Source organism: Mytilus californianus, unplaced genomic scaffold (genome assembly GCF_021869535.1).
Source record: "Mytilus californianus isolate M0D057914Y unplaced genomic scaffold, xbMytCali1.0.p SCAF_5, whole genome shotgun sequence".
In the NCBI taxonomy this organism is placed as follows: Eukaryota; Metazoa; Mollusca; class Bivalvia; order Mytilida; family Mytilidae; genus Mytilus; species Mytilus californianus.
In genome coordinates this window covers 116493040-116507961 of record NW_026262701.1, presented here as the reverse complement: position 1 = coordinate 116507961, position 14922 = coordinate 116493040, and the positions used below count along the sequence as shown (strand labels likewise).

The window sequence follows — 14922 nt, the reverse complement described above, 5'->3', positions numbered from 1 at the left end:
TCATATTTGGACCTCCTAAGAATTAAAATTTAGGCGCTACCATGTTTTTCTATACTGGTTACATTCCCAAGTGATGTCTCTATGAGATGAAACACAGAGATCATAAATGGGAACCAGTACATTAACAAATTAACATATCTATGAATATTATATATCTCCCCAAAAGAGGCGTGGTTTGAGAAACAGCTGTATTTACAAAGTGCAACCTATACAAACATTTATTCAAATAGAAAACCTTCTAAAAACACTTTTTCTCACAACAATACTTATTTATCAGAATTATAGCCTTAAGGAAATCACTGCATATACTCTAAGTTTCCTTTTACAGTAAATTTTATACCCCTACCCCTGTTTCAGTTTTTTAAAGAATTTGAAAACAAGACTTTAACCATTGCCAGCTTACCCTATGTGCATGTTTTCTGACATGAAATGTCTAAAACATGTTTGAAACTATTCTGATAACAAATTGTAAGCATTTTAGAATACTATAAATGTATTGTTTAGTAGTTAATCATTCCAACATTCAAGATTATACAAAGTATCCAATCCTGCCTGTGTCTCCAGTCCACATCTTACTGTATGCCTATTTGTCAATGAAAGTTCACAATTTCTGTCTCAAATGGTCAGTTAAGAATTCTTGTCACAACAGTATCATCTCTAACCATATAACTAACATAAGTTAGTTAATGTATGAACTAGAAGTGTCTAAACAAAGCCATATTTGCAAAATTGTATTTAAGAAGATATCAGTCTGGTGCATAAATTCACTAAAAGTTTGATAGAAATGACTGCTTACATCTTATTTTTGCATAACTTTCCAGCACAGTTATTGTTTTGTTTACAAAAGACCTTGAAAATAATAAAATCATAGCATTTACAAGTTAAATTATCTGTTTTATGACCCAGGGTAGGCATTTTTTTCCTGTTTTTTGCCCCCTGGGGCCTCACATTTCCTAAATATTTTCCTTGTTTCTAGCAATGTGGAGTATTTAGTATATATTTAGGATAGAACACACTATTGCAAGTTTTATTGAGGTCTTTTTGTAATTCTAGCTTGTACTTTTTAATGCCGCGGTCACAAAAAAAACACATTTAGGTGTTACGGCTTACTTTTGGGTTATCGACAGGACAAAAATAACCCAACAAAATTATTTAGGAAGGATTAATGAGTTGCAATGACTGCGAAGAGTAAATATAAACACTTCTAAACAATTTAAATCACAAATAGGCATATATTATGGATTTATTTTGAATTCAGGGCTTTAAGTAAACCATGCATACTGTAAACTGTGAATTTATGCTGAGTCATCATAGTTAAGGCTCAGGATTTTCTCAATCTTCATGAAAATTTTATAAAACTTCATATTTGAGTTAAATTCTTTAAAATCTCTGAGATAAACCAGATTTTGTGAAATTCTGTATGTTCTATTTTTTAACCCTATATAGGTTGCATTTCTGTAAATATGGACAATGCAATTTCCCATAGGAACTCCCTTTGCGGCTAAAACTGTGACACTTTTACTATGAAGTTTCGTGAAAAATTATATCCCAGAACGGAAAGTTTATATGCACTACTATTTTATTCAAAGGTCAAAATATAGGGCTGTGCGGCATATTTTCAACATTTATATGCCCTGAACTTCTAAGAGTTTAAACTTATACTAAAATTCTATACTACCCTTACCTTCATATTTGGACCTCCTAAGAATTAAAATTTAGGCGCTACCATGTTTTTCTATACTGGTTACATTCCCAAGTGATGTCTCTATGAGATGAAACACAGAGATCATAAATGGGAACCAGTACATTAACAAATTAACATATCTATGAATATTATATATCTCCCCAAAAGAGGCGTGGTTTGAGAAACAGCTGTATTTACAAAGTGCAACCTACAACTGTGTAAATTAATTTTTATTTTATGTATTTATTTATAAAGTAGTGCATATTTAACTGTGGCTAGCTCAAATGTGTATTTGATCTGTTTGGCTTAATCATATCATTTTAAATTATTTCTAATGGTTTGTCGCTTATTTGCTTACTAACAATTTTGGTGTGTGGCAGTAAAATTCTTTATCCTGTTCTGTGAAATATATTTGTTTGTATATAAAAAAAAGAAGATGTGGTATGATTGCCAATGAGACAACTCTCCACAAGAGACCAAATGACACGGAAATTAACAACTATAGATCACCGTACGGCCTTCAACAATGAGCAAAGCCCATACCGCACAGTCAGCTATAAAAGGCACCGAAATGACAATGTAAAACAATTCAAACGAGAAAACTAACGGCCTAATTTATGTACAAAAAATGAACGAAAAACAAATATGTAACACATAAACAAACGACAACCACTGAATTACAGGCTCCTGACTTGGGACAGGCACATATATACAGAATGTGGCGGGGTTAAACATGTTAGCGGGATCCCCCCACCCCCACCCCCCTAACCTGGGACAGTGGTGTAACAGTACAACATAAGAACGAACTATAAAAATCTTAAGAGGCTTAACTCATCAGATGGATGAAAATAAAAATACTACAAACACAAGTGGACGTGGCCAGGTACTTGTACATCCATACAACAAAAAGACACGAAGCACAGATCTGAGAGTACTCGCAGTTACTGACAGCTAGTTCAAAGCCACTAACTAATAAAAAAAATCATGCATCTAAGACTGTATGTCTTGTTATTATATATTGTGCCGTAATAAAATGGAGTAACTTTGATTTCTATTTTGAGAAGCCTGGTAATTGCACTCTGATATTTTCAGATTTCAAAATTACATGTTTACCTTTTCAGGTTTCACACTATTCAATTATATATCAAATATCTATCATTCGTGTAGACTTGTAGGACTTGCGTATGGAAATATGTTCAACCATGGACTTCTCTCGATCGTCCGACAGTAGACCTTTGCTCTGCTAAAGTGGGGCGTTCGTTTGGCTCCGCGGGATGTATATATACGCAGCCGCGTTAGGTCGTAATGGGACGTTAATTCCGATGAATGCTTTCTCTCTTCCCATTACATAAGACCATGAGGGTTCCATATTTGGCCTGTTGCAAGATAAAGTTTCTGTCTCTATCAAACATGCCCTCATTTTTCAGTGGCAGTCAAAATATTTCTGGTCCTTAATCCTAGTTGACCTGCTTTGCAGAATCTAGCTTTTGTATTAACTGTTATATTTCTCTCTTCCTGAATATGCATGAAATATTTGCCAGTCGAATTTCGGCATGCAACAATCAATAAATCTTACAAACGTATATATACAGTTTTTATTAAGTCTTAAGTGACAGGTAAATGATTAGAAAGGTCGAAATGCTGAGTTATTTTAATTGTTAGAAAACGAAACGAAAGAACACAAGTACATAAAGGAAGCTGAAGGTTAATTCATGGTATGGTATAAATATATAAATGTAACAAGACAGTCACAGTTTGCATATATTACTAAAATTGAATTTGAGTATCCATAATTACCATTTAGTATTGATAATCTGTACATGTATTCCTTTTATTTTGATCAGAAATTTAACAAGTATGCACAATGGTTGTACTTTTGTTATCAATAATACAATAATTTCATATAATTTTTAACTTTTGATCAAATGAAACCATCATCATGATAAAAAAAATCTGTATAGTTGTTTCTTGCTTGCACTCTATAATTACAGGTCAGAAAACTCATTTAAAAATGGACCAACATGGGTTTTCTTTTTGAGAAATCAGTTAGATGAAGCGTTTTTGTGATTTCATACAGTTGTGACATCATAAAACTATACGTATTCAGTTTGTCTTTTTCTCAACTTTATATTTATAGCCATACCAGTATGGTTTAAAATTTCCTGTAATGATATTATCTTCTCTTTTTTGTAAGAACCTTGTGTTTTTCCTTCACATCAACCCCACCACGTCAGTGTTGTCTCTTGTTTCTTCTTTACCTTTTTGTCACTAAGAGAATTTGATCTTGATGAAGATCTTTGATAGTCTCTTATAAATTGAAACAAAACTTTGAATAGTTTAAGTGATTTATTAAATTATAAGCCTGGTACCTTTGATAACTAATTAGAGCAACTAAATGTTGTTCAAAGACTTTATGTTGCCCTCTAGACTAGATGTTTTTTCGTTTTGTGTGTTCTTAGGATGTTGTTGCATTGCCATATACCCCACGGTGACTTTTATTCATATAAATTGATGTCCTTAAATAAAAAAAAATATAGCCAAGTATAAGCCTCTTATTTAATTCTGTGATTCCGTGTTATTACTTATTCAGTACAATAAAATAAATGGAAAAAAAAGTAAACTAATATTATACCTTAAAGTCAGCCTCTATCTAAGTGATTGGTGTTTACAAAAAGAAAGACTGATTCATGGTTATGCGGCTAAATGCAACCAAAATTTCTAATGGCGTTTTAAAATAATAACTGAGGGAGCGTCCTGCGTTTAATGTCGAACATGGTGGATGTGTTTTGTTTTGGGAGCGGATAATTTTATCGTTTACATATATATCAGGAATTACACCACATTGAACATATTATCATAGAACATATTATCATTGAACTAAAAACATTTCCTGTTGGAATGTGATTTACTTCTTTTACTGAAATAAGCTTAAATCTGCTCATCACACCATTTAATATGGCGAAAATTTAAATAACAGATACGTTTTAGTACTTTTTATATCAAAATCTTACTGAGTTTGATACTAAACATCTTGTTTTAACAAATTATTCAAGAAGCCCATAGATAAAAGGAGGGCATATATAAAAAGTAAAATAAAATGGAATCAAATATGAACAAAAGCTCTGTATCACCAATAGCAAACTACTTCTCAGGCAAAACAACTAGTCATGAGGAATAAATTTGGATAAGGCGGTCTCTAAGAAAATCTAGCTACAAAGTAAAATAAACAAAAATACCGGACTCCCAGAAAAATTCAAATCGGACAGTCCCTTATCGAATGGCAAAATCAAAAGCTCAAACACATTAAACAAATAAAAACAACTGTCATATTCCTGACTTGGTACAGGCATTTCCTTATGCAGAAAATGGTGGACTTAACCTGGTTTTAGAGCTAGCTAAATGTGTGAACAATCAAACAGACATAATAATTGTTTACCTTTAACACATTGTGACTTGGATGGAGAGTTGTCTCATTGGCACTCATACCAAATCTTATTTCTATAATAGGTAAAAATGTCAAATATAGGGGTACAGCAGCCAACAGTGTGTTATAATCTAATCACTATAAAAACAAACAAATATGTGAACAAAGAAAAACAAAATTGCATAAAGACAGAGCACATAGGCAAAAATGAAAGACAAGAATACAAAAAAATGAGCACAGCACAGCACATTGGTGGGATGTACATATTGAGTACGAAGTAGGCACTGCAAATTCAGTAACATTTGAACTGATAAAAAAATCCACCCCCCTCTACTTTAACACAGAAATATCAAATAATCGTCATGTGAAGATAACAGATGATATTGGCAGAAGTGGTCTCACTGTTTGTAAAGTCATCAAAGTATTTGAGAAATTACAACATCAGAACACACTTACGATTTACTACACACACTGAAAATGTGTAGTTAATGGTAAAGCAGTCATGCAGACGTCACACTATCCCGAAATTGGCACAGGATGGACACACGGTAAACGAAATGTTAAAATTTGGATGTGATCGTAAAAACATCGGGCCATTCGTGATGGCATCTTAAGCCATCGTATGACCGCCGGTTGAGTTTTCAGTCTTCGGCAGCAACTTTGTGAGCAGTGGCAAACTCATTGGCATGCCAACAAAATTCTGAATGACCTTGCGAAGGTTCATTTTCGTGTTGGCTTCGTATGTTCATATTGCCCTTTGTAAGGCCATCATGAGGGCAAATCGTGTCATCGTCGTCTTTACGTCGTGTGATCATCAGTGCCATCGGGCATTATCGTCTTACGAAGACATTACGAAGAAAACAATTAGCTGCCCGATTGTCTTAAGAAGGCCAGATGACTACGTGAAGCCCTCGTAATGCCGTCATTTAGCCATCGTATTAAAGTACGATGAAATCGAGATGAGACCTTGGTGTCGGCGAAGACAGGCGAATTTGAGTAGCTCAAGCATTTCACCTGTGTCCTGGTAACGTCGACATATCAAAGGCCAGCCTCAGAGCATCTTCTTCAGACAGTCATGAGAAACTCTACAGAACAGAGGCGTGTGTAACTCCCAAATCTTCAATCACAATTATTCACAATTCAGTAACTGCAGAATGGTATACTTTGATTAGACAATCAGGAAAAAAGGCAGCATATCTTTGTCATATTTTGCTATTTGCCTTTCTAATATTCGACAATGTCCCTATCTTGTTTTGATTATTATATTCCAGTACAGGGACAAACTGGTGAAGGAGGAAACTGGGATCTATGCGAGTCAGCAAGTTGCCACTATAGCACTTAACTAAAGGAGACGACAAAAGATGAGTAAGTCTTCAACAACTACACTAGACTTCCCAGAGGCGTCAACGAAAATATCCTGCAAAGGGTATAAGGCTGAACAGAGAAGAAGAACACATGGTACAGACAGTCTCTCCCTCCTCGTCTCAAGCTGTCCAGCACGCTACGATATCTGGCCAGCGGTGACAATTATCGGAGCCTGACTTTCAACTTCAGAGTTGCTCGAAACCCCATCTCCGTTATCACCAATGCTATTTGCCATGCCATCATAGTCGAGTTTGCTGTTGAAGTAATCCAGTGTCCTACTACAACTGACAGCAATTGCTGAGCAGTTTGAGAAGAAATGGAAATTTCCACACTGCTGTGGTGCTCTGGATGGCAAGCATGTTTCGGTCACCTGCCTGTGAAGTACTGGCTTTGTGTAAAGAAACTACAAGGGCTTCTTCTACAATGTTCTCATGGCATTGGTGGACGCAGACTACAAGTTTCTTTGAATTAATGTCGGTTTTGATGATTCCAGGAACGATGCCAGTATCTGCAATGGGTCAGAACTGAAGGAAGGCCTGGAAAGTCCGAATAACATATTCAATCTCCCTGAAGAAAAGTCTCTACTTGGGCGATGACGTTCCTGTCCCATACTACAAAGTAGGGGAGAATGCTTTTGTAATCAACAAGCGCCTGGTGGACCCGTTATCCATCAGAAAAAATGGAGCATTATGAGAAAATATTCAACTAAAGACTCTGCAGAACCACCGGTGTGGTGGAGAATGCCTTTGGTATTCTGGCACGCAAGCTTCGAATTTTGCTGAGGACCATGAACCAGAGACACAGAAAAATCATCACAACCTGTGTGATCCTTCACAATATCATCAAATAGAGATATCCAGCCACCGACAAAAACCCAATGAACTTGAAGGACCAGAACCAGAATGTCACCTTAGGGGCATGAGAAATGACAAAGTACTTCTGATGAGAGGGTAAGAAACACTGGAACCTAGGATGGGAAGCAAATTAGAATATACCTGGATCACTACATTCGTACCTCAAAGGCTTGCTCGGTGCCATAGTAGGACAGGATGATCCAGTAATTCCAACAATGAAGTGACAGTAAAATCGATACATAGACGCTAACATTGTGATGATAAACAAATTATTTTCACATTATGCATTGTAACTTAAAAAGATGTATGGAGTAATACATTTTGTTTCTGAAATTTTGATTGAAAATTACTTTATACAAATTAAAATAACTTGTAAAGTAAGGATAAAGTACCAAAAGATAACTTATTTAAATAAAATTTCCCAGGGCCGGCCGAAGTTTTTTTTACCATCGGGATGTCTCGTGACGCCTGCAAAATTAACATCTTCATAAAAGAAGACATAGCAGAATACATAAAGTCAAAAGATGTAGTCCTAAATGGCGACTAAGTGAACTTAAAATCACTGAATGAAAAATTAGAAAAAGAACTAACTGGTTTAGGACAAACATTCCAAAATAATACTTATTCACCAACTCAATTAGTTCTGATGGACCAGCCTTGTAAAACCATACAAAACCAAAGTGAAGCTAAGCGAAATGTACAAACAAGGGCAATATTTTGTAATAGAGGTCAACACTGGATTCATTATAGATGTACAAAACTATCTGAATATGAAATACAAAATGTCGAAAAGTTAACTGAAATTGGCTGTTATACATGTAAGCTCTGCTTAACATATCATCAGACAAACACCACAATAAAGTCAAACTCAGCGAAAGCAATGGCAAATGCAGTTGTGGACACGAACAATTCGAATCATTCAGACTATAATAACAATTGCCAAGATAGTCTACAAGCTCTAATATATGAAGAACTACATAACGTATGTCACATCTGCAACAAAATTATCGATACTCAAGTTGTACGCTGCTCAGCTTATACTCAACCATGTCATATGTCCTGTGCATCTTATGATGGTTTTGAATATACCTGTTCAAGCTGTGAAATAAACATTGCATTGATTTCGATGAACAAACAAAAGTACTGACAGCAGTGTCTCCAACAAAGTCAAGTACCTCGCAACATTCTTTGCAAAAACCAGGGTCTGGCCTTACGCCTAATCCAAGAGAACTCTTTATTGACAAGCTCTATGACACCTATGTCCACAAATTATAATAATGTCTCTGATCAAGACAACTTCATACAATGCATCAGTGGGAATGGTAGGCCAAAACAAGTCTGTGGATTCTGAGACTCCAGACAGAACTACTCACCTGCCAGACATTGATGTACACCTCTCTATGAAAAACAAAAGATCTCACAAAATGAGTGATATAAGACAGAGAGAAGAAAAACTTAAGAGAAGAATTGAAGATCAGAGATAAACTGAACGAAGAAATGCATACCGAATTGGTATGGTAACAGTCCTACGTCACTAAACTCGAAATCAAAATAATTAAACTAAAAAAATCAAATCAACATTTACAAAAAAGTGTGTACTTATTGACCTCACAGGAGAAAAACTCAACCAACATGATGTAAACATAAATACACATCAATGATCCTCAAACAGGCATATTGAACAAACGGTAGCTAAGTCACATGAGAAAGTATCAGGATTCATCCTACAACAAATGGATACTCAATTTGACAAAATCACCAGTCATTTACGGAAAATGTTCACACCTCAATTCACTCGAACCCTACCAATCAAGAGAAAAGAAGAAGCACTGATAACTATAGCGTACACAGAGGTACCCCAATCATGCGGGATCACCCTGCCCCGTTTTGCTCCAACAGTTAACAGAGCATTACCGAGGTCAAGAACAGTAATATCAAACAACAAATCTAGTAGCCATTTGCAAACACAGCATCAAGATGTGCATGGTATGCAGACCAAAATAGGAAATCCAAAATACCACCTCTATTGGGACAACCTATATATTTTACTGACATAAGGTCAATGCCTACGACCCAGTCTCAACACAATATGCACACAAACCTAAACCCACAAACGATACCAAATAGCAGAGGTACATACTACAACACTTCTCAACACTCGACACGGAACAACAATATAGATGACAAGTGTCACATGACTGCTCCAAAATATGTTTGATCAATCAGCTCAGCAAAATCATTTTTTAATGGATACGACCAAACCAACTATAATTAATTTGTTCAACGCAGGACGTGAAGACGCCACAGCAAAGCGGACTACGAATTTTGTCTTTTAACTGTAAAAATGTTAAGGCTATTGCCCCGTTAATTGAGAATATGAAAAATCAAATAGATATCATATAACTACAAGAGCATTCATGGTTATTTGACAATGAACTGATTTGCTAGATGAGTTAAATGCCCAATTAGGTGGTAAAGGAAAATCAATTAACTCAGCAATAACACGTGTAATTTATTGGTAAAATCATTCCGAGGTTATGGAGGTGTGGCCATATTATGGGACCGCTCTATCAATCAATATGTAAAACCAATAATTGATGGAAACAACAGAATTCACTGTATTGAAATAACCTTAAAAAATAAAGTTTTAGTAGTTTCGGCATATCTATCAACAAAATAAAAAAATTACAAATTTAAAGAGTTTAGTGAAATATCGACCAATTGTTTAAGTTCATCCAAAAATATGAGCTGACACATGATATTGTAATTGGAGGCGATTTTAATGAGGATATCTAAACAATAAATAACTCAAGAAGAGCAATCAAACTGAAAAAATTGATCATATCAAAAAAAATTAACAGAAAAATTAAATGGTCAACAAAATTCAATCACGAGCACAATTGAACAAACCATTGACATGATGGAAGTACTTTCAAATACAGCTAAACAAAAGCTCTGGTAAAAAAAAAACAGACTGAAGTTAAACTCCCGAACCTTGAAATTAAACACACTTTAAATCAGAATAAAATTGCATACAAGAAATTGAAAAATGAACCTGAACACCCATTGGTTATTAATAAAAAGCAAACTAGAAACTGTTTAGAACTGAACTAAAAAGAAGAAAACAAACGTTAACATATAGAAAGAGACAGAATTATAACTGCAAATAAAAGGCAATTTTACCAACTACAAAACAAACAAAGAAATAACAAAAACATCTTTATCAATGATCTGCATGCATCAGATTGAACCTATGAAAATGAGGAAGTGATTAATTGTTGGCACGAACATTTAAAAACCCTAGCTGAACTAATCCAGAATACTACATACGACTTAAAACACCAAAAACTATGTGATGTAAATTATCAAGAAATAGATTATCTATGCGATCAAGTTTCACCCAGAACAGTAGCAAGATCAGAACTTGTTGAAATATTGATATCTATTAATACAGAAAAGTCAGAAGATATTTTTTATCTACACATAATATATACAGGAGAAGACTTCACTGCTTTTAAACCATTGTCGTGACGTCAGCCTATTCATTTACCGTGGATTCTTTTTTCTAGAATCAACGCTTTCTAAATCTGTTGCTGAAATGGATTCACCAAATTATATTCAATTGTTTCCTTTGTGTGCCTAATTTCATTAAGTTTGAATTAGCTAATTTATTGATTTCTGTTCACTAATGGAATTAATTTAAAAACTTACCTTTAATTTTTGTAATTTGTATATGTCTCCACTGGGAATCGAACCCGTCCTTGAAATCTGTTATATATGACTGACATCAACATATCGACGAAACCTCTCGGCTTCCAATTGGTTACAATTTTTATGTCTATTTTATATATATAAATGAACATATGATATACATCGGTACTCGGTACAACGGACACACGGGGCTTGTACCTTTATATATACATAATAGGCAATCGTATAGTATAAGTTGGTAGCCGCGAGGTTAGCATGGTTAAGATCAATGAGTTAAAGAGTCAAGTTAAAGGTAGGGACTTGTCGGTTTAGGTTCAAATCCCTGTATTCTCTTTGTTGTTCCTATTCTTTAGTTTTTCTGGTTTATTTTTGTTTTTTTTTTTTCTTATTTTGTATGTAGTTGTGGATATTTTTGTAATAATAGCGAGTTTTACCGTTTAGTTTTGGATTATTATTGGCTATTTCACATATTTGAAACAAAAATGATTACATTCAATTTGTCCATTTTTGTTTTATAAATATAGTAAGATTTCAGCTGTTTTACTACATAATTTTACAAATGTTTATTCGCAAATTCCTATGCGAGTAAATCGTGATGTGCCTAGAATTAAGCTTCTTGCTAGAAATTTCGGTAACATACTTATTATATATACTTTATATATGCTCTTTGGTCAGGTTGTTGTCTCTTTGACACATTCCCCATTTCCATTCTCAATTTTATTAGAAATAAGTTCGAATATGTCTTATTTTGTAAACACAGATAATATTCAGATGCCTGATAATTTAAAGGCAGACGTGTTGTGTTATATTTGTATTTTTCTAACCAATTAGTTGTGATCTTATATTTAGTAATGCATCGTTGAACATGATAACATGGTTATTTAAACTCAGTTACAATACCTTCTAATTAAGAAAAGGATTTAATTTTGAAAAGACAATAACACAATAGTTTAAGTTATAGATACAATGGATAAGCATTGATTCATGAAAAACAAACCATTCGCCCTCCGGGGTCATGGTTTCTTTTTCAAGAAACAACGCTTATTCATTGTATCTATATTACATATACTATCCTTGGTCAATATAATCACACATGGTAAATTAATACCTGAAATCAGCAAATTAGGATTATTATCTCCTATATTTAAAAACAAAGGAAGTAAGATGGATTCCAAGAACTACAGAGGAATTTTTGTGCTATCCATTTTATGTAAAATCATTGAATACATCACCAGAATAGACTTTAGACAGTATTACTTGAGAAACAATCACCACTACAAAGAGGATTTACACCAAACACTTCCCCTTTAAATGCAGCAGTTATATTTGAAGAAGTTTAGAGAATACAGTGACTGTAATAGTCCTTTAAATATAGCGTTGCTCGATGTTAAATCAGCATTTGATGTGGTCATCATAAATATGATAATGAAGAAGTTATCTTTTACTAGATATAAAACTATCAGTATGGTCAATAATTGACAAACTACATAAAAATACAAGCTGTAGCATCAAATAGAAGAATCAATCCCAGAAATTTAAAGTATATCAAGGGGTCAAACAAGCGGGATTATTAAGAGCCGACCTATATAAATGATATGTGGAAGACTTCTTTTTATATGAAAATTCAACGCAATGCTGTAAGAAAGGCAACATCAAAATCAACGCCGTTGCATGCGCGGATGACTGATTTACAAATTTTGGTAAACCATGCCTTACAATACAGTTTACTACATCATTATACTCTAAAACCCAAGAAAATTGTCATCATTCAAGTAAACAACAAAACAAAGAAAGCAGACAATCACAATTTGACGTTTCATCTTAATAATTTAGGAATAATTCGGTCAACGACTAACTAAAATCAAAATTAGATACACTCCATATAGAGCATAATATCACAAAAGCACGTAGAATAGCCTAAAGTTTACTAGCAGCAGGTTTTCATGGGAATAACGGTCTAGATCAATTAACATCTATATAAATATATATAAGACACATATGTATCCAACCTGTCCTGACGTATGGTCTAGAAGTATTACAACCAAGTTCAACAAATATGCTAAAATTAGAGCAGTTTCAAAATTCAACATTAAAGAAAATTTTATCATTACATTCAAATACCCCAGATCCAACAGTCTGATATGCTTCCTATAGAGGCACAAATTGATACAAAAAGTTTAACTTTGTTCAATAACATGTGCAGACAAAGCAACAATTCAATAGAAAAGCAACTTGCATATCGATAGCTTCTTATTAAACCAGACAACAGTAATAGTGGGTATATAGCAGTTAGGAAATTACTATACAAATATGATTTCTGCAATATCATAATCTGGATACCCACCGAAAAAATTTAAATAGAAAAATATAGTACAGAAAAAAGTTGATTTGTATTAAACAGTAGATCCTATTCCTCTTTGATTTATTAAAACTGTGATGTGTTTTTACCGAGTCATTGATCTTAATAATGACAGTAATATATTAAAAGCTGACTAGTCACTGAAAATTATATGACACAAAAAAAAAACGTGCTAGTTTTACAAAATACGAGTACCCTTCAGTGTAAACTCTGTGACAATGAAGACGAAGACATTAAACATATATTACTAAAATGCAAGATTCTAGAGTCTTATACGGTGTCCTTCATAAATCAACTAGAAGAGACTACACAAAAAATGTATCATTAAAGATACGTCCATTTAATCTTATGAACTGTCTACAACCATTCAGACACAATTGATTATGGATTGTTCCAAATTCAAACAAGAAAACACAGATCTAGTATTAGATAGAAATACAAAACAAAAATGTGAATTAATATCTAGAAAACAGTGCTATGCATTGCACACTCTAAGAGCTAAAACCATTAATTTGCAGAAACAAAATCAAAAATAAAATAAAAGCATGAATATAGATTACCTCTACCAGTTACTTCAGAAACTCAAGATTAAGATACCATATACACATGTAAATTAATTGTGTATATAGTTGTATGATATTCAGGATGATGTAGAGTTTTAATACTACAGTCTTTTAAACACTCTATTAGAGGTTGTCCTGAAGGACAGTTAAAGATTCAGCGGTAACCGTAGGGTAAGGTAATCCGGGCCCGATGAAATTAGGTTTGGAAAGAGTTGAATGTTCTATGGTAATCCATAAATACGAAATAACAACATCAGCACCTTATAATTTATTGCGAGGGGAGCAATATGGACACCAAACTGCTGCAACATGGTCATTGCAGATATTGCACATGATACTAGACTCAGTGAAATTTCATTCAGGTTAGTTAGCGAATAACTTAATTAAAGTGTTATTCGTCTTTTTTTTATGACCAGTGACAAAATCTGAAAGAAATGGGTGCAGAAATATGATATCGCACATTGTTGCAGTAATTCATACCTGTTCAGACTGTTAACTTTGTCGGCTAGATGTGACGTACGCTAACGACGATAGTGAAAGTAGAATAATCGGAAATCCCGAATACTTATAAATAGAAATTAAGTATGAATTATGTTCAACAAATCCGGATTCAGACCGCAGTCACCTGGGAAAAACGGACTTGTGCAAATAGCATTTTGGCATTTTGATTAAAATGAACAGCCAAACTTGCAAATAAATGATTAACACAATAACTTAAAAAGATTTGTCCTATCTTCATCTCTTTTTCGATAGACGTCAAAATTTTTCGATAGACCTTATCGCTATTTGGAAATCTGCGCCGCTTGACCCGAGAATCTGTGCCTCTTGAACTATTGACTGAGACTATTGACGTCATACAACAATCACTTTTCCATTGTGGCGTCAGTTATTTTCTATTGTGACGTCAAAATTTTAAGGGAACCTTTGTGATGTCCAGTAATGGCGGATAAATAGCGATAATG

General features: G+C 34.0%; 1 protein-coding gene across 1 annotated transcript in view; it reads right to left on the bottom strand.

Annotated features, from left to right (window-relative positions):
• Positions 1–14486, bottom strand: part of LOC127700739 (uncharacterized) — a 52870-nt gene extending 38384 nt beyond the window's left edge. The window contains exon 1 of the mRNA XM_052204384.1: positions 14441–14486. The gene's annotated coding sequence lies outside the window, so the exon portion shown is untranslated. The remainder of the gene's footprint in view (positions 1–14440) is intronic.
• Between the last annotated feature and the right edge of the window lie 436 nt (positions 14487–14922).